General features: G+C 44.1%; 1 protein-coding gene across 10 annotated transcripts in view; it reads right to left on the bottom strand.

The window, feature by feature from the left end:
• Nucleotides 1-19,000, bottom strand: part of GPAT4 (glycerol-3-phosphate acyltransferase 4) — a 43,972-nt gene extending 24,972 nt beyond the window's left edge. For 3 of the 10 annotated variants that reach the window (XM_063817049.1, XM_063817050.1, XM_016959389.4), the window contains exon 1: nt 18,675-18,807. The gene's annotated coding sequence lies outside the window, so the exon portion shown is untranslated. Of the gene's footprint in view, nt 1-38; nt 166-18,372; nt 18,529-18,674 lie in introns of those variants that run through there. The other 7 variants (XR_001720156.4, XM_001138888.7, XM_009455242.5 and 4 more) reach the window with 6 other exon arrangements.
• Between the last annotated feature and the right edge of the window lie 1,042 nt (nt 19,001-20,042).

Here is a 20,042-nt window from a genome sequence, read left to right as displayed (position 1 = left end):
GGAGTTGTAAGCCCTTAAAAGGGACAGGAATTGCTTACTCGGGGAGCTCGGTTTTTGGAGACGTGAGTCCACTGATGCTCCCAGCTGAATAAAGCCCTTTCCTTCTACAACTTGGTGTCTGAGGTGTTCTTGCCCGCGGCTAGTCCTGTTGCATTTCTTGGTTCCCTGACCGGAAACAAGGTGATTAGAGGAAGGCCAAGGCAGCCCCTTAGGTGACTCAGGCCTGCCCTGTGAAGCATCCCTGCGGGGACTCAGACCAGCCTGAGCAATGTGGATCCAAGGAGCGCTCCCGGGTAGGCAACTGCCCCATGGGACATGTCGCCAGAGCAGCATGTGGCAGGCTCCCAGAGGATCAATGCAGTGGCTGAACACCGGGAAGGAACTGGCACTTGGGAGTCCAGACATCTGAAACTTGGTAAGACTGGTCTTTGGAACTTGCCCACTCCATTTGAGTGGAAGCGTGGCCTGATCACCCACAGCATGCCTGTACCGGTACTTTGGCTTTTGTTTTTGACTTAACTTGGATTGCTTGATACTTTGGTTTTGACCTGGCTTGGATCTCTTGATACTCTGATTTTGGTTTTGATTCTGGTTTGGTGTAAACTGTAAAAGTGTGTGTGTGCCCTTTTTACCCGTTCTTTGTTTTGTGGTGTGTGTGTGGTGTGAGCGTGCTGTTTTGTCTCAAGGAAGCATGGGTCAGGCACAAAATAAGCCCACCCCACTAGGAACTACGTTGAAAAATTTCAAGAAAGGACTGAAGGGAGATTACGGCGTTACTACGATACCAGGAAAACTTAGAACTTTGTGTTCTAAGTTTGGCCAGAAATAGACTGGCCAACATTAGAGGTGGCCGTTGGCCATCAGAAAAGAAGCCTGGACAGGTCCCTTGTTTCAAAGGTACGGCACAAGGTAACCTGAAAGCCAGGGCGCCTAGACCAGTTCCTGTTCATAGACACTTGGTTACAGCTGGTTTTAGATCACACCCCCCCACCCCTGCCCCGCCACAGTGGTTGAGAGAACAGCAGCATAAGTGGCTGGCAGAGGCAAGGAAAGACCAGCAGAGAGAGACAGAGAAAAGAGACAGAGAGGAAAAGAGGAAAAGAGAGACAGGAAGAGAGGGAGAGACAAAGACGGAGTCAAGGAGGGAGAGAGGCAGAGAGAGAGGAAGAGGCAGAGGCAAAAGGAAAAGTCAAAGAGAGAGACAGAAAGTTAAAGAGAGAAAGAAAGAGATATACAAGTAGTTAAGAAAAAAAGTGTACCCTATTCCTTTAAAAGCCAGGGTAAATTTAAAACCTATAATTGATAATTGAAGGTCTTCTCCGTGACCCTACAACACTCCAATACCACCTTGTTGTAAGTGTAAACAAGGGCTTAGCCCGAAAGCACTGAGGCCACTAACAACCTGTAGCCTTCCTATCAACAATCCTTAACCTAGTAATCTGCAGATGGCCCAAAAGCATTCAATCTGTAGTGGCAACTGCTTTGCTAACAGAAGAAAGTAGAAAAATAACTTTTAGAGGAAACCTCATTGTGAGCATACCTCACCAGTTCAGAAATATCCTAAGTAAAAAAAAAAAAAAAAAAAAGGAAGATTTAACATTAACCACTGAAAATTCCCTTAACCCAGCAGGTTTCCTAACAGGAGATCTAAATCTTAATTACCATACAAAGGTCCGACCAGACCTAGGAGGAACTCCCTTCAGGACAGGACAACAGATGGTTCCTCCCAGGTAATTAAAAACAAAAACAAAAACAAAAACAAAAAAAAACTATACCAATTCTAAGTTAATTTGGACTAAACAAGGTCTTATTAATAGCAAAGGATAATTAAAATGCCAAACTTACAAGGTTTTCAACAAAACGGAAGTCTGCTAAAAGTTAAAAGTGTAACATGTATTACAGTAACTTCTAATCTTGTGGCCTTAGACAGTCTAGTCCACAGACATAAAGGAAGTTCACTTTGGAAAAGAATGGTTATCATCTTCAGAAAAAAAGGGGGGAAAGAATTTATGTAAAAAAAAAGCTATATGGTAAATTCTTGCCCTGAAATAAATTAACTGGTCGTTTAAAAAAAAAGTTTGGGCCGGGCACGGTGGCTTACGCCTGAAATCTCAGCACTTTGGGAGGCCGAGGCGGGCAGATCACAAGGTCAGGAGATGGAGACCATCCTGGCTAACACGGTGAAACCCCATCTCTACTAAAAATACAAAAAATTAGCCAGGTGTGGTGGCGGGCGCCTGTAGTCCCAGCTACTTGGGAGGCTGAGGCAGGAGAATGGCATGAACCCGGGAGGCGGAGCTTGCAGTGAGCCGAGATCGGACCACTGCACTCCAGCCTGAGCGACACAGCGAGACTCCATCTCAAAAAAAAAAAAATAAAGTTTGTAATAAGTCAGAAAGTTGAGACATATCTAAGAATTGTCTGCGAAAGTTGTGAGAAAAAGAAGTTATTAAAAAAAGGAATTTATGCAAGAAATGTTGTAATAATATAGGCCTCCTGAATGTAAAACTATTTAAAAAAACAGTTTATGTGCAAGGTGTATTAGGAAAGTAAAATATACCTTTGGTAAATGGATTATAAGCAGGCATAGGAATGTAAATTTTTACCTACATTAAAAGGTTAAAAAAATTGTTTTAAAGGTTTACGCAAGTTTTAAAACATTAATTGTAAAGAAAATTCTGTGTGTAAACATACTGGCTAAAGTTAAAGAGGTATCATCCAGTTTTTCTGTAAACTGAACATTAAAATAAAAACACAATGGGTTTTTCTTAAAGCACTAACCTGCTCTTTAACAAAAAATTATAAAAGGTTAAAAAGAGCCTATAAAAATCTTACCTTATGGTCAGACATTAAAAATTGAATAAATATGTCTACAAAGTTTTATTAAAACTAAGTTTAACATTAATAACACACTAATATAAAAATGAAATATAGCTTATCTGGTATAAAAATCATCCAGGAAGCATTGTCAAATATAAAATGGTGTTTGGCTTTCTTTGTTCTAAAAACTAATAAAAATAGGTGCTAAAGGAAATTTCTCAGTAGAAAGGCACCAAGGACTATAAAGTCCACTGCTGATGTCCCCCCATTTAAAACAAAAGGTGAATTTCTTAAAAATCATATACTTGGTTTATCTTCCACTAAACTAAAAGTCTTTTAGCACATGTACCACCCCCAGAATTTCCAGTAAACCAGCACCAGCCTGAGGATCACGTTCTCATCAAAGGGTGAAAAGAAGGGAAACTAGAGCCAGCCTGGGAAGGACCCTACCTTGTGCTGTTAACCACAGAGACTGCTGTTCGTACAGCGAAAAAGGGATGGACTCATCACACCCGAGTCAAGAAAGCAGCACCTCCTCCAGAGTCGTGGGCCATAGTCCCAGTCACACCTGAGGCTGAGTGGTCCACACACGGCCGAAGCATGAGGAAACTCACCGTGGGACTTATTTTCCTTAAATTTTGGACTTGCACAGTAGGGACTTCAACTGAACTTCCTCAAACTAAGGACTATTCCCAGTGTATACATCCAGTCAAAAAGTTAAAACTGTCTTTTTGTTCTATAGTTATTATAAATGTGCTGGAACTCTAAAAAGGACTTGTTTGTATAATGCCACACAGTACAAGGTATGTAGCCCAGGAAGTGACCAGCCTGATGTGTGTTATAACCCCTCTGAGCCTCCCATGTCCACAGTTTTTGAAATAAGATTAAGGACTGAAGACTGGTGGGGACTCGTAAGTGATACAAGTAAAGTATTAGCCAGAACAGAAAAAAAAGGGGTGCCCAAACGCATAATCTTGAAATTTGATGTCTGTGCTGTCATTAATAGCAATAAGTTAGGAAGAGGATGTGGCTCTTTTGATGGGGAAAAAGGCTATATGACCAAAAATAAGTATATTTGTTATGAATTAGGACTGTGTGGAAATGAATGTGGATACTAGTCTTGTGTCATTTGGGCCACGTGGACAAAAAATGAAAAGGATCCAGTCCACCTTCAGAAAGGAAAAAGTGGCCCTTCCTGTACTAAGGGACAATGTAACTCCTTAGAGCTAGTAATAACCAATCCCCTTGATCCTCACGGGAAAAAAGGGGAGCGTGTGACCTTAGGAATTGATGGGGCTGGACTGGATCCTCAAGTAAATATCTTAGTTCGAGAAGTTTACAAACACTCTCCTGAGCCAGTGTTTCAAACTTTCTATGATGAACTAAATGCGCTAGTACCAGAAATTCCAGGAAAAACATGAAATTTGTTTTTGCAATTAGCCGAGCATTTAGCCCAGTCTCTCAATGTCACTTCATGTTATGTATGTTGAGGAACTGTAATGGGAGATCAATGGCCATGAGAAGCCCGAGAATTAGTACCTACAGACCCAGTTCCTGATGAATTCCCGGCTCAAAAGAATCACCCTGATAATTTCTGGGTCCTAAAAGCCTCAATTTTTGGACAATAATTGCATAGCTAGAGAAGGCAAAGAATTCACTCACCCCGTAGGACAACTTAGTTGTCTGGGACAGAAACTGTATAATGGTACCACAAAAACAGTCACTTGGTGGAGTTCAAATCACACAGAAAGGAATCCACTTAGTAAATTCCCAAAGTTGCAAACCACATGGACCCACCCGGAGTCCCACCGGGACTGGACAGCCCCCACTGGATTATACTGGATATGTGGGCACAGAGCTTACGCCAAATTACCCAACCAGTGGGCAGGTAGTTGTGTTATTGGCACTATTAAACCATCTTTCTTCCTACTGCCCATAAAAACAGGTAAACTCCTGGGCTTCCCTGTCTATGCTTCCTGCGAAAAAAGAAGCATAGCTATAGGAAATTGGACAGATGATAAATGGCCCCCTAAGAGAATCATACCATATTATGGGCCTGCTAATTGGGCACAAGATGGCTCGTAGGGATACTGGACTGCCATTTACATGCTCAACCGAATCAAACGGTTACAAGCTGTCTTAGAAATAATCACTAATAAAACCAGCAGAGCCTTGACTATTCTGGCCTGGCAAGAAACTCAGATGAGAAATGCTATCTATCAAAATAGACTGGCTCTTGACTACTTGCTAGCAGCTGAAGGAAGGGTCTGTCGGGAATTTAACCTTAGTAATTGCTGTCTACACGTAGATGATCAAGGGCAAGTAGTTGAAGACATAGAGATATGACAAAACTGGCACATGTGCCAATGCAAGTGTGGCATGGATTTGATCCTGGGGCCATGTTTGGAAAATGGTTCCCAGTGCTAGGAGGATTTAAAACTCTTATAATAGGAGTTACAATAGTAATAGGAACCTGCTTACTACTCCCTTGTTTGCTACCTGTACTTCTTCAAATGATAAAAAGCTTCATCGTTACCTTAGTTCACCAAAATGCTTCAGCGTAAGTGTACTATATGAATCACTATCGATCTGTCTTGCAAGAAGACATGGGTAGTGAGGAAGAAATTGAGAACTCCCACTAATGAGTGAGGTTCTCAAAGGGAGGAAATGAACAACTACTGACTTCGCCTTAAAATCTGCGCAATGTTTTAAGGGAGGAGACCACCCTTCATACTGTCTTATGCCCAATTTCTGCCTCTAAAGAAAGAAGTATAAAATCTAAAAGGCAGAAATGGAATCCACAGGCAGCCCAGCACCACACCCTGGGCCTGGTAGTTAAAAACCAACCTCTGATCTAACTTCTTGTGTTACCTATAGATTTCAGACATTATATGGAAAAGCATCGTGAAAATCCCTGTCCTGTTCTGTTCCATTCTGATTATCGGTGCATGCAGCCCCCAGTCACGTACCCCCTGCTTGCCCAATCGATCACAACCCTCTCACGTGGACCCCCTTAGAGTTGTAAGCCCTTAAAAGGGACAGGAATTGCTCACTCAGGGAGCTCGGTTTTTGGAGATGTGAGTCCGCCAACGCTCCCAGCTGAATAAAACTCTTTCCTTCTACAACTTGGTGTCTGAGGGGTTCTGGACTGTGGCTCGTCCTGCTATAGTTTCATAGAACTCAAGGCCCTTCCCTTGTTACCTCGTTTGTTTATCCCCAGCCCATCAATCTGTATGATTTCCATTTTACACATCAGGAAGCTGAGAGAGGTAGCTGCAGACCCAGTTCCTCTGTACGGCTCCATGACATTCACACATTTCTGAAGACAAAATGCTCTAGTCTACAAGGACATGCTATTCAGTGGTGCTGGGTCATGAACCCTAGTTCCTAGTTCTGATGGCCACTTCTTACGTTTCCTTCCACTTTCACACTGTCACTGCGATTGCTAACATTGACTGAGTGCTTACAACATGCCCAGCACTGCGCTAAGGAGCATTTCACATATACCACCCTCAAGTAATCCTCACGATGGCTGTACGGTGGAGTCATTGTCATCCTGATCTACAGGTGAGGACACTGAGGTTGGGAAGATTAAGGGACTCAAGTCACCCAGGGTTGCAGAGAGTTGGAAGCAGGACAAGAGCATTCGTCTCCAGGCCCCTGCTCTGTAACCCCTACTTCTTCCTGTCTCCCAAACTACATGCTTTAAAATGAAGTAGCACTGGCCGGGCACAGTGGCTCACGCCTGTAATCCCACTTTGGGAGACTGAGGCAGGTGGATCACCTGAGGTCAGGAGTTTGAGACCAGCCGGGCCAACATGGCGAAACCCCATCTCTACTAAAAATACAAAAATTAGCCAAGCATCATGGCGCATGTCTGTAATCTCAACTACTCAGGAGGCTGAGGCAGGAGAATTGCTTGAACGTGGGAAGACTCCAGCATGGGTGACAGAATGGGACTCTTTAAAAAAAAAAAAAGAAGTAGCAAGCCAGCCTGCTCTACAGAACTTCTTGTGATTAGAGAAAACCATCAAGATCTGGACTCCATTATCAGAATTTGGTGGTGGTCTCAGAATCCAAGATACAGACACGCTCTTGTGTTGTGATAAACGCTCGTACATGCCAGTTTTCTAACCGTGTTCTAGAGGTAGTTCAGGCACCTGAGTTACCGAAGTTCTCAGGCCTGTCCAGGGCAACATCTCCTTTCCTCCACCATTGCTGTCTCTCCACTCCCTGTGGACAGCACTGCCATGTGAAAGAGGCAGCAAGGGCCTCTGTCCTACTGGCCAGGGTTACCCTGAGTTCCACAGACCCAAGGTGACTGACACCAGGGTCACTTTGACCCCCATGCCAGAGTGTAGATCACTCCTCTAAGGATCACAGCTAAGAATTCCCAAGGTTATTCTGGGTTCATGTCCCCAAACCAGTAAACACCTGCAGCAATAAACCAATTTCTTCACCTAGTTCAGGGGTTGGCCAGTCACAGCCCACATCTGGCTACAGACTTTTTCACAAAGACTCATGAGTTTTTACATTCTTAGACTCTTTTAAACAGATGCAAAAAACAAAGAAGATTTGAAAAACCCTAAAATACTCACTATCTGCCCCTTACAGATACAGACCCTAAAATACTCACTATCTGCCCCTTATAGGAAGAGTCTGCACTCATGACCTTGCTAGTCTTTCCTCCGCTCAGAGGCCCCCTGCTGGCTCTCCCAGTCCCATCCCATCCCACCCCATCCCATCCCACCACACCCCACCCCGAGTCCTTTTGCTGAATGCCAGCCTCCAGGACAGAGAACACCAAACTGGCCTAACAAGTTATTTGGCCAACACTAAACAACACTCACACAAATTCTTAGAAGTAGAGGAAAGAGCAAACCAACTGAGTTTATCAAATCGGTAGTGTTTGGAAACTGAAAAATCATTAAAGCCAGAGGTAACTGGTGGCTTAAGGTCCCCTTAATACAGACTTTGATGTCTGGAAATATCAAAACTGTTCACATCAGAACTCAATCAAACCACAATTTCTAGATAACCGTTCTTCTACGAGAGGCTATCACTTTGCCTCAAGTAAATATAAGCATGACCCCTTAAGAATGTGAGCTGGGGAAGCCATTCATTCAGAGGAATATTCACTTATTCCCTCAACGTCCACAGATGGGTTCCAACCAAACTCACCCAGAATCATCAGGGCCAATGTTCCCCCACAGGCCAAACATTCCAGAGAATCAGCTAGTTCTGAGTCTTTTAGGAAGGAAGCTGCCTCCATTCCAGGAAGGCAACAGAGCCCATCACTAAGCTAACCTAACTCTTCAACCCATGGAATGGCAAATCTGGGCCTTTAGGCTCCCTAATGGCCTCAGTTCTTGGAGTGACTAGTTCATTCATTCAACAAATACTCACTGGGCACACAGTGTGTGCCAGACAGTACACCAGGTGTTAGCTGTTGTTCAGCGGTGAAAAGATATGCCCATCCGGAAACAAGCACACAAAAAGTTGTAATTTCAAACTATGATGACTGTTGACAAGGAAAATACACTCTTGGAAAAGAAAACAAAACAAAAAGAAAGGAAAAGGAAAAGAAAAGAAGAGAAAAGAGAGAAGAGAGAAAAGGAAAGGGAAAAGGAAAAGGAAGAGAAAAAAGAACAGAACAGAACAGAACAGAACTTAATTTAAATCAAGGCATCTATACCAATTGTCTCCCAATCACAAGGTATTGGACTGGGACTATTATCACTCCTAAATGCAGAATCAAATGCTTTTCAGTCGGCTCTCTGTGACACATCCCAACTCAGGGACCATAACTGCTAGAATATGTGCAGACAGAGGCCCTGTGCCAACTCAAAAGGTAAAAGAAAGGCCACTTTATTAATACATGCTTAGATCACAAAAGAATGCACGTATTTTTAGAGCACACCAAGCACAATGCCTGTCACATGTTAGATCTCAATGAATGGTATATATTATCATTTCATTAGAATCAGAAGAAACTCAGTCTTCAGTCCTAGGTACCAAACTTCAAAAAGGCTTAGAAAGGAAAGCATTATAACGTATGACACAAAATCCACAGGCCAAAAAACACAACTTGCCTAGCAAGCAGTAAGTGTTCAATAAAAAGGTTAGTCGTAAAATGGAGAAATTCGAATTGAAACTACAGTGAGATGGCAAAGAAATTCTGATAAACCACTGCACTGGTGAGAATGGAAAAACATCCTCAAATACTGCTGGTTGGAGTGTAAAATGGGTTCAACCTCTACAAAGAACAATTTAGCGACTGTCATCAAAATTTTAAATGTATGTAACCTTAGATCCAGCAATTCCACTTCTAGAAATGTATCCTAAGGATAAATCGGACCAGTGGTTCCCAACCAAGGGTGATTTTTTTACCCCCTTGGGGAGCATCTGGCAATATCTGCAGGGATTTTTGGCTGTCACGACTTGGCATGGGAGTGCTACTACTGGCATCTAGTGCAGTGCGCAGGGCAGAGATGATGCTGCACATCTTACAATGCACAGGACAGCTCCCACACAATGAGGAACTGTCCAGCCCCAAATGTCAGTAGTGCAGAAGTGTATAAACCCTGTATTTTAAAGCATAAGCAAAGTGATAATATGTGCTGGGATACTGACTGCGGCATTGTCTGTAATATCAAAACAAACATCAACGTCTCCCAATAGAGGATATAATGGAATACTATTCATCTAAGCCCCTGTCACTAGGAAGGAGAAGGGGAATTTGAACGTATTTCCCAAGAAGTAATGACATTATACTAATGAGGTTTTCAACTACCACTTTTGCCTAAAGGTGTTTATATGCCTCTGAAATGGCTGGAGCATGCTTTCTCATTCAGAAAGTTCACATGGCCTGACAGGGAGGCAAACATGGCCACAGCCAGTGTCTGCAGAGCATACTGGGGGCAAATGAGACTCTCCAGAAAACAGGAACATAAATGCTTAAGGCTTCAAGATGGCACTCTGTGTAAATGCATTAGTAAAAACTGAGACTCTCACAGTAATTCTGAATCAGGACAGTTGGTATCCATGCACAGATGGCAGGGGCATGAGCCACGTGGGCCCTCAGAGACCCAGCCAGAGCCATCCCCTGGCCACTAAAGGCTGCACTGGTTCTCCACCCAGGATGCTTATTTGCATCTCTGGGCCTCAGCCCAGACAAAATAAATTAGAATCTCTGCAGGTACAATCTGGATTTGTTCTTAAGACGCTCGAGCGATTCTAATGTGTAGCCAGTTGAGACTACTGGGTTAAGGGTTCTTACCAGCTAACTGAGAAAGGACAACTGAAACTGAGAAGACAACCATCTCTGAGCACAAATTACCCATATGTAAAAGGCATCTAGTTCTCTAAAAAAAGGAGGGGGATCACATTCATAAGAGAGGTGGTGAGGCTCTAGAACGACATCCCAGGACATGAAAGCTGGTGGAAGCCCTTCAGTACTGGAGAGCACTCAGGTCAGACCGGGCTGGCTGTCACCTAGAAAAAGCGGATTTGCTTGGGACACATGAAGCAAGGGAACTGGTGCTATGGTTGGCAGGTATGGGGTGCAAATTCTAGCTCAATACTAAGAATCCAACCCTCACGCTTTGCTGGTGGGAATGTAAGACAGTGCAGCTCGGAGAATGGTTAAACAAAGTTACCATGTATCTCGCAATTCTACTCCTAAGTACATACCCAAGAGAAAGACAAACTGTCTACACCAAAAAAATTGCACATGAATGCTTACAATGGCATTATTCAGAACAGCCAAAAGACGGAAACAACCAAAATGTCCATCAACTGATGACTGGATAAACAAAATGCGGTGTATCCATACAATGGAACCTTTGGCCATAAAAATGAAGAAATGATACACACTATAACATGGATGAATCTTCAAAACATCATACTAAGTGAATGAAACCCATTGAAAAGACCACATATTGATTCCATTTATACAAAATAGGCAAATCTACACAGACAGAAAGTAGATTGTTGGTTACTTTAGAGCTGGCGAGAGTGGGGAGATACAAGAGTGATAGCTAAAACGTTTCTTTCTGAGGTGACAAAAATGTTCTAAAACTGACTCTGTTGATGACTATACACATCTGTGAACATAATAAATCCCAGTGAACTGTATACTTTCATTAGGTGAATTGTATCTCAATAAAGCTATTTTTAAAAGAATCTAAGATTAAGTTGTTCAAAAAGAATAGGCTGTATAGGGAGACCTTCACCTACAACTGCATTCTGCAGAGTGGCAGATACATTATGGTGATTAGACTGGATGTCTTTTAAAAATCCTTCCTGAAACAAGTTTTTTGTCCTTACGTCTTTATTTAAAATTGCAGAATGTCAGGGAAGCAGTAAAGCATGATGGCCAAACATACAGGGAATCAGACAAGCTACATTCAAAACCAGCCTCCCCTACCTTCTGGCTGTCTGACCTCAAAAAAGTCACATTCCATGCTTCAGTTTTCTCATCTGTAAATTGGGAATAATACATATCCTGTGGTATTGTTGTCAAGACTGAACATGATGCCTATCAAGCTATCGGTGTAGTGCTTGGCACAAAATCCTCTATAAATAGAAGCTTCTACTACTAATCATCACCATAAAGCTGGAGGCAATAATAATAAAATGATGACAAACCACAACTTTAGTAGTTAATCTTTCAGAATTCTAGCCCAATGTCTTCATTTTATGGCTCAAATAACCGAGCCTTGGAAGGGTTTGATGATGGGGACAAGTTACGAAACTGGCTGGTAACAGAGGCAGGACTAACACGCCCATCTGATGTCCAGTCGAGTGCACTTCTTGCTTCCCAGGCTGACTCCTCACTTGCTTTAGGGTGGATTACAATTCAGAAAAAAGCATCCATTTCTCCTAGTTTACTGTCAGAACATAGGCCCACCAAATGCCCCAACTGTAATGTAAACAAACACGCACACACAGGCATGAGGAAATGTGTGCTACGCTGAATTTAACGTCGAGTGTATCGGGACTGGTAGAGTGTAAGAAATTTGCTTGAATAGGAAGCTGCTGCTTAGTGGGGAAACTGCATAATGTTTCCAAACAGGGCAGCTCTCAGAGCGACTCAGTTGACATGAACCTGAAGTGCTAAAAACCCAGAACACACATAGCTGGCATCAATCCTGGATAAAATAAATTACCCAAGACAAAGCCAGGATCCAACTGGCCAAAGGATGATTCAACTCACAGAGAAGACAGAACATGGTCAGGTTCGGGGCCTTGGTCTTATCTAAGATCATTATGCCCTCTAGAACTTTCTTGAGTTAGAACTGGATAAGTAACACGGCACTGGTACCAAGTTCACCCCAAAGCAACGGAACCATCTCTTGAAGCTGGCAAAACAAAAAACAGAAAACAAAACCAAAAAAAAGAGGCTATTTTGATGATGACAATTTGATTTGCTGGAGCTTTAAGACCCAAGACAATTCATTATTCGACCTGAACACTGCTCTGATGGCTCAATTTTAATACCAGTTCTTGACATCTGAGTACTGCATATGTAATTAGAAGCAACTTCCTGGCCTTTTTCTTGTTCAAAAAATCTTTTTATCCAATTTACTTCACTCAGCATAATTATACTGAGAACCATCCATGTTGCTGCATGTGTCAACAGTTTATTCCTCTTGATGGCTGAGCTGTATTCCAGTATATGGATATACCCGTTTCTTCATCCATTTCCCTACTGATGGACACTAAGGTTGTTCCAGTTTGAGGCTATTACAAATAAAACTGCTATCTACAAGTCTTTGTATGGACATATACTTCATTTCTCTTGGGTAAATACCTAGGAGTGGAATGACAAATTCCAAAATGGGTTGTACCATTTTGTATTCCCACTAGCAGCGTAGGAAGTCTCACTTGTTCCACATCTTCACCAATACAGTCTTTTAAATTTACACACATCACTGGCCAGGCGCAGTGGCTCACACCTGTAATTTCAGCACTCTGGGAGGCCGAGGCGGGCGGATCACTTGAGGCCAGGAGTTCAACAACAGCCTGGACAACAAGGAGAGACCCCATTTCTACTAAAAATACACAAATTAGCTGGGCGTGGTGGTGCATTCCTGTAATCCCAGCTATTTGGGAGGCTTAGGTGGGAGGATCACCTGAGTCCAGTAGGCTGAGGCTGCAGTGAGCCATGATAGTGCCACTGCACTCCAGCCTGAGCAACAGAGCAAGACCCTGTCTTAAAAAATGAAACCTTTTCATCACAAGCGCACAAATTCGTGACATCAGACTTTTTTGTTCATCTCTCTGCAAATTCAAAATACTTCTAATTGTGCAAAGAAAATCACTAAAACATGAAAGAAAAAACCAATGACCACAACCACAAACTCTAACCTCAGACCTGAACATTACTAAGCAAAATAAAACATTCCTTCATCTTTATGTTCCACTGACAGTGATTCTCAGCAGTCCAACAGAGCAGCCACTAACCACGTGTGACCTTGGAGCACTTAAAATGTGTTGTGAATGTAAAATGCACACTGGAGTTCAATGACTTAGCATGAAAAAAATGCATGTAAAATATCCCATTAATAATTTTTATATTGATTATGTTTCAAAGTAATATTCTGGATAAACTAGGTTAAATAAAATATATTGTTAAAATTATTTTCACCTGTTTCTACTTTATAAAATTTTTTTTAAAAACTTTAAATTGACTTTCAAATCAAAGTCAATATATAGGAGCTAAAAATGATCTCATAGACAGTAGAATATAATAGATACCAGAGGCTGGGAAGGGTGGGCATTGAGAGCTTGGTTAATGGATAGAAAAAAAAAACTTAAATGGAACGAATGAGTTCCAGTATTCAATAGCAAAGTAGGATGACTATAGTTACCAACTTCTTGTACATATATATATATATATTATTATTATTTTTTTTTGAGACAGTCTCATTTTGTGGCCCAGGCTGGAGTGCAGTGGTGCGATCTCTGCTCACTGCATCCTTTGCCTCCAGGGTTCAAGCAATTCTCGTGCCTCAGCCTCCCTCATACCTGGGATTACAGGCACAAGCCACCACAGCCGGCTAGTTTTTTTTGTATTTTTAGTGGAGAAGGGGTTTCATCATGTTGGCCAGGCTGATTTCAAACTCCTGACCTCAAGTGATCTACCCACTTTGGCCTCCCAAAGTGCTAGGGTTACAGGCATGAGCCACCACGTCAGGCCAATTTCTTGTATATTTTAATTTGAAATGTTAAGTAGATTTGAAATGTTCCCAACACAAAGAAATGATGTATGTTTCAGGTGCTGGATATCCTAAATACTCTGATTTTATCATTACACATTCTATCCATGTGGGCAAATATTACTGTACACTATAAATATGTAAAATTACTGTTTGTCAATTTCTTAAAAATTGATACATAATTTTACATATGTATGGGGCACAATGTGATGTTTTGAGATACACCCACACACACACACATACTCTCTCTCTCTCCCCTTGTGGAATGATTAAATCAACCTTATCTATTTCTTTGTGCTTTTTAAAAAAGCATTATTATAAAATTTAAAATTGTGTATATAGCATATATAATATTTCTATGGGACAGCACTGATCAAAAATTTTTAAAGGAGACTCAAAATAATGTATCTTCAACTGGCAAAGAAAGAAAGAAAGGTGTGTGTGTGTGTGTGTGTGTGTGTGTGTGTGTGTGTGTATACTTTCCCACCCTATTTCTCCGAGGTGAAGAAAATGGTACAGCAGAAAGGGCTTAGATCTGGAACCAGGACTGCCCTTAGGTTCCAGGTGCAACTCTTACTGTCTAGTCTATGTGTCCCTGAATACATCATTCAGCTTCGGCCACGTGCAGTGTCTCACGCCTGTAATCCCAGCACTTTGGGAGGCTGAGGCGGGTGGATCACCTGAGGTCACGAGTTCGAGACCAGCCTGGCCAACATGGTGAAATCCCATCTCTACTAAAAATACAAAAATTAACTGGGTGTGGTGGCGCATGCCTGTAATCCCAGCTACTTGGGAGGCTGAGGTAGGAAAATCATTTGAGCTCAGGAGGTGGAGGGTTGCAGAGAGCTGAGATCTCGCCACCGCACTCAGGCCTGGGCGACAGAGGAAGACTCAGTCTCCAGAAAAAAAATCATTGAACTTCCCTTGATTTAAGCTTCCTGATCATTTTTTTTTTTTTAATTCAAACAAGTCGGCCGGGTGCGATGGCTCATGCCTGTAATCCCAGCACTTTGGGAGGCTGAGGCGGGGGGATCACGAGGTCAGGAGATCGAGACCATCCTGGCTAACACGGTGAAACCCTGTCTCTACTAAAAAATACAAAAAAAAAAATTAGCCAGGCGTGGTGGCAGGCGCCTGTAATCCCAGCTACTGAGGAGGCTGAGGCAGGAGAATGGTGTGAACCCGGGAGGTGGAGCTTGCAGTGAGCCGAGATTGCGCCACTGCACTCCAGCCTGGGCGACAGAGCAAGACTCTGTCTCAAAAAAAAAAAAAAAAAAAAAAAAAAAAGTCAACAAAGGCCTGGCATGGTGGCTCATGTCTGTAATTCCAACCCTTTGGGAGGCTGAGGCAGGAGGACTGTTTGAGCCAGGGAGGCTGAGGGTGCAGTGAGCCTTGATCATGCCACTGTACTCCAGCCTGGGCCACAGATCAAGACCATCTCTATAAAATAAATAAATAAAAGTCAAGTGCAAATGTATTACGCTCCTGTTTTACAAAGCATTTTTCTATTATTGCAGATCTTCGGCTTACAAATTAACTGGAGGTGGGATCCAAACATACTAAGATTGTACAAGGCAAAATGAAGAGAGCCCTAGATGAGACTCTGTGTTTGTGTGGCATGTGTACGTGTCTGCATGTGTTTTAAAGGTGAAAAAGTACATTAAAGGACTCAGGGGAAACTCTAAGCACTTGGAAAACTCCTTCTAACTCTAAAATTCTATTCTCTTAAAAAGTCTTAATCATAGTGTACGCTATTACATGGTTTAGTGATACATGGAACGGATGATATTCCGTCAAGTTCTCCCCATGAGCACAATGACACAGTAGGAAGTAAAAGACATGTCATAATGAGGTTCTACTTTACCCAAACAAACAATTCTGCAGTACAGTTCATGTTTAACCAGGGCCAAATCATCTCCAGATAGCTTAGAGAGTTTTGTTTTGTTTTTAATAAAAGCTAACTTGTGGTGACAAGCACACACAAGAAAAGTGGGTTTTTCTTTAGCAGAAACCACTTAGCAAGTTAGGTTAGCCTCTGAAGAGCCTAGCCACAGCACTCCTCACACCAAACACAAAATAGACACACAACAGTTGCCTCCTCCTCCCTCCATCTTTAGGGGTAATGATTTACCATGACACTCAAATGCTGTTATTGCAGTGGTACTTCCATAAACTGGACATGCATAACAACTATTGTATTTAGGTCACAAACTCACAAAAGAAAAGTCCATCCTGAAAGTAAGTTGACAACTATGTCATCATATAAATAACCTAAACTTCCATGAAAACTCAAAGACCCCTAACATGAGGACTTGCTTGTTCCCAGCATTCCTTGGAGAGGCAGAATATCCCCATTTTAAGGGTAGGAAAATTGAGGAATAAGTACTGAATTTACCAGTCTTTGTTGAGATAAGGAAATGCAATAGCATAAATTTTGCTAGGAAATGCATATTATGGTTTTGTAAGAAAGTCTAACCCATGGTCCAAGAAGCCCAGATTCTTACCTATTAATGGCATGAAAGGCTTTCTGAGATGATGCTATTGTTCTCTCAGAAAAAGAAGAGTAACACTCTTAAGTCATTCTGGTTTCCCTTAGTAACTCTTTCTTAAATAGCCGTGAATGTTATCTACACCGTTTATAGCTTGTTCTTCTTCTCAAACTGGTATACCACTTCTAAGGTCAGAATTTTATCATGTTCCCTAAAAACTATTATCAGAACTTCTCGTCTGCCCCAAATTGATTTTTAAGAAATAATTTAAGGCATTTCTTAAAATTCTGAAATTTGGTGGAAAAGCTCATGCTCGCCTATCCAAATCCTTCATGAATGTAAGCGTCTTCATCCACAGCCCTCCTACACCATTTCTCTTTCCTGAAGGCAAGCAGTATGGGTCAGTGGAACCGCAGCCTGGAGGCAGAGGCGAGATTTCAGCCTCTTAAGACCTGCGGCTCTGGACAAGTCACTGAACTTCTCTGGACCTCCAAGGGCTCAGAAAAAAATGAAAACATTGAACAGGACGTTCCGAATGTTCTCATCCAGATCTGAAACACTTTTTTCTTTTCTTTTTTTTTTGAGACGAGTCTCGCTCTGTCGCCCAGGCTGGAGTGCAGTGGCGCAATCTTGGCTCACTGCAACCTCTGCCTCCTGGGTTCAAGCGATTCTCCGGCCTCAGCCTCCCAAGTAGCTGGGAATACAGGTACTTGCCACCACGTCCGGCTAATTTTTGTATTTTTAGTATATGCAGGGTTTCACCATGTTGGCCAGGCTGGTCTTGAACTCCTGACTTTAGGTGATCCGCCCGCCTCAGCCTCCCAAAATGCTGGGATTACCGGCGTTGAGTCACCACGCCCGGCCATACTTTTTCTTTTAACCTGTTCTATCATGTTAAGATACCTTTTGCTGTGCTCTTTCTTCAACTCTACTGTGTTTCTTAGCTGAAGACCTCATAAGAGTAGGCTGTGTTCCAAAGCAAAAAGCACCTTATGACTTGGTATGGTGGTTTTCATTATGGAACTGAAGCTACTTTTGACAGACTCATCTTGCATCAAGTTCTCCCTGAGACATACGGGAGGGGAAATGGGTGGGGTGTGGATGGCACAGGAATAGCCACAGTTAAGTGGCTGAGGAGGCCAGAACAAGTACATGCTGGTTCCCTATTCCATCTATTTCCCTGTGTCTGAAATTCTCCAAAATACAAAGTTAAAAAAGAAAAGAAAAGCACATCTCTTTCAAAGAGAGAAGTATATTTGATTGGCATTATTACAGGATTTTGTCTGGAGACTTTGGTATGGTGTAACTGCTCTTCACACCATTTCCCTTGGATTGAGATAGAATCTACAAGACATGAAACTAAGGAGAGCTCCTCAAAGTTCAGCCAAAATTAAGGAAAATGGACCAGAAAGAAAATTCCTCAAATGACCTCAAGGTTATCAATGAGAAGATCCATGGTAATACTTGGCAGAGGATGGAACTTATTTCCATCGTGCTACACCGTATGTCTCCTATAAGCTATTTTCTGCAACTTCTGAACAGCTAAACTTCAGCCCTCTGTGACATGGAAAGCGAGGAAATAAACAAGCCCCAGTGGGAGAAGGATGCCTCAGAGGGTGCTGAAATAAAAAAGGAAAGGCAAGGGATTTCGGGAGTTAAGAAATCCTAAAGAAAAATGGGAGCATGCATTTGGAGAAGGAGAGGGTAAAGACATGCATCTCACGGCAGCCAGAGAACACAGGAAGGGGAATGACAGGGGAAGGCGCTTCCTGGTGCTCCAACGCCCAGCAGCCCTCGCCACCCACATCCCCGGACTCCCGGGGCGGGAGGGCTGCGCACACCTGGGACTTGGGGGAGGCGAAGGGCTCCGAGGAGCCGGGCTCGGAGAGCAGGCGAGCGGAGAGGCGGGCGGCCGGGGTTCGGGGCGGGCGCGGACCGTTCCATCCCGGACGGGGGGCACCCGCTCCACCCGCCGGGGATCCCCGGGGCGCGGCGATGGTGCCTCCTGACGCCGGCGCAGCGTCGCCGGGGCGTCCCAGACCGCAGGCCCCGCGCGGCCGCCCAAGCCCGGCTCCCACGTCCCGCTCTCGGCTCCCCGGAGGTCGGGGACTTTGAGGTAAGGGGCCAGCTCCCTCCTACTCACCGACCGCGAGGCTAGGCAGCTCCAAATCCCGCGGCGAGCGCTCCCTCCCGCCCTTGCCGCTGCCGCGGGCCCAAGCTGCGTCAGGACGTGCGCGCGCCCGCCTTTGTCTGCGCCGCCCAACGTGACCCTGCGCCCACCGCCCCGCACGCTCCCGTCGGGCGCGCGCGGGCCGGCAGGGCGGGGGCCTAGGGAGAGGCGGGTGCCGCGTGGACCGGTCGCGGGTTGGGCGACCCGCGGAGTCGCCCTCTGGCGGACTAGGGGCCACTGCCGGGGGCGGGGCGGGAGCAGGAGAGGCCGGGCCCTGGCTGCCCCTCCGCTGGCGCGTCCCTCTCAGAAAGGGGAGCGATTCCCTGCGTTAGGACCCGATACTGGCTCCCTCCCCGGAGGTTCGCATGTGTGTTCCGGAGAGGGTGAAATCAGCCTGGCACCGCGGGAAGAGGCTAGAGTCACTAAATCACCTTGTCCTCTTGAGGCTGCTGTCCGTATGCAGCGACATTCTGCCCGTTAGAGGACTCAGCTCAGGGCCTGGTACGCTCAAGATCTGTTAGCTACCGGCACCATCACCACGACCACCGTCATCACCAGCAGTATCCCTCAGCCTCGTCTACCTTGCTCGTCAAGCAGGGTGCTCCAGGAGTGGGTGTAGGCCACCTTCGCCCTCCCTGGCAGATGCAACTTTCCAACTTCCACCTCCACTTGGACCTGCTGTCTCTACTCAAGTCTAGCTGGTGGCTGCTGGAGTTTGCGTGTGTGTTTCTTACTGTTTCTTCTGACTTCAGACGCCTAACCCAAGCTTATTATCTCCCCTAAAATGGGACCTCCTTAAAATATATATTACCTTTCTTTTTCCTGTTCTTAAAAGACAGTTTGCCTTTAGTGCCAAGCCCTCTCCGCCGGTTTACGCTGTACACGGCTGTCAGATTGTCATTCCGTGCTAAATGCATAATCTGATAGTGAAATCTTTAAAGTCCACATTCTTAGACCTCAAAATCTCTGTAAGAATAAAGGGCAGAGTATGGTAGTTCACGCCAGTAATCCCAGCGTTTTGGGAGGCCAAAGCAGGAGGATCGCTTGAGGCCAGGAGTTTGAGACTAGCCGGGGCAACGTAACGAGACCCCCACTTCTACAAAAATTTTGAAAATTAAAAAAAAATGGTAGGGGGAGCGGGGCGCGGGTAGCTCACGCCTGTAATCCCAGCACTTTGGGAGGCAGAGGCGGACAGATCACTTAAGGCCAGGAGTTTGAGACCAGCCTGGCCAACATGGTGAAACCCCGTCTCTTCTAAAAATACAAAATTTAGCCGGGGGTGATGGCACGCACCTGTAATCCCAGCTACTCGGGAGGCTGAGACAGGAGAATTGCATGAAC

Source organism: Pan troglodytes, chromosome 7, assembly GCF_028858775.2.
Source record: "Pan troglodytes isolate AG18354 chromosome 7, NHGRI_mPanTro3-v2.0_pri, whole genome shotgun sequence".
Taxonomy (NCBI): Eukaryota; Metazoa; Chordata; class Mammalia; order Primates; family Hominidae; genus Pan; species Pan troglodytes.
Note: the sequence above shows the minus strand (reverse complement) of the source record. Positions and strands in the feature narration are given on the sequence as shown.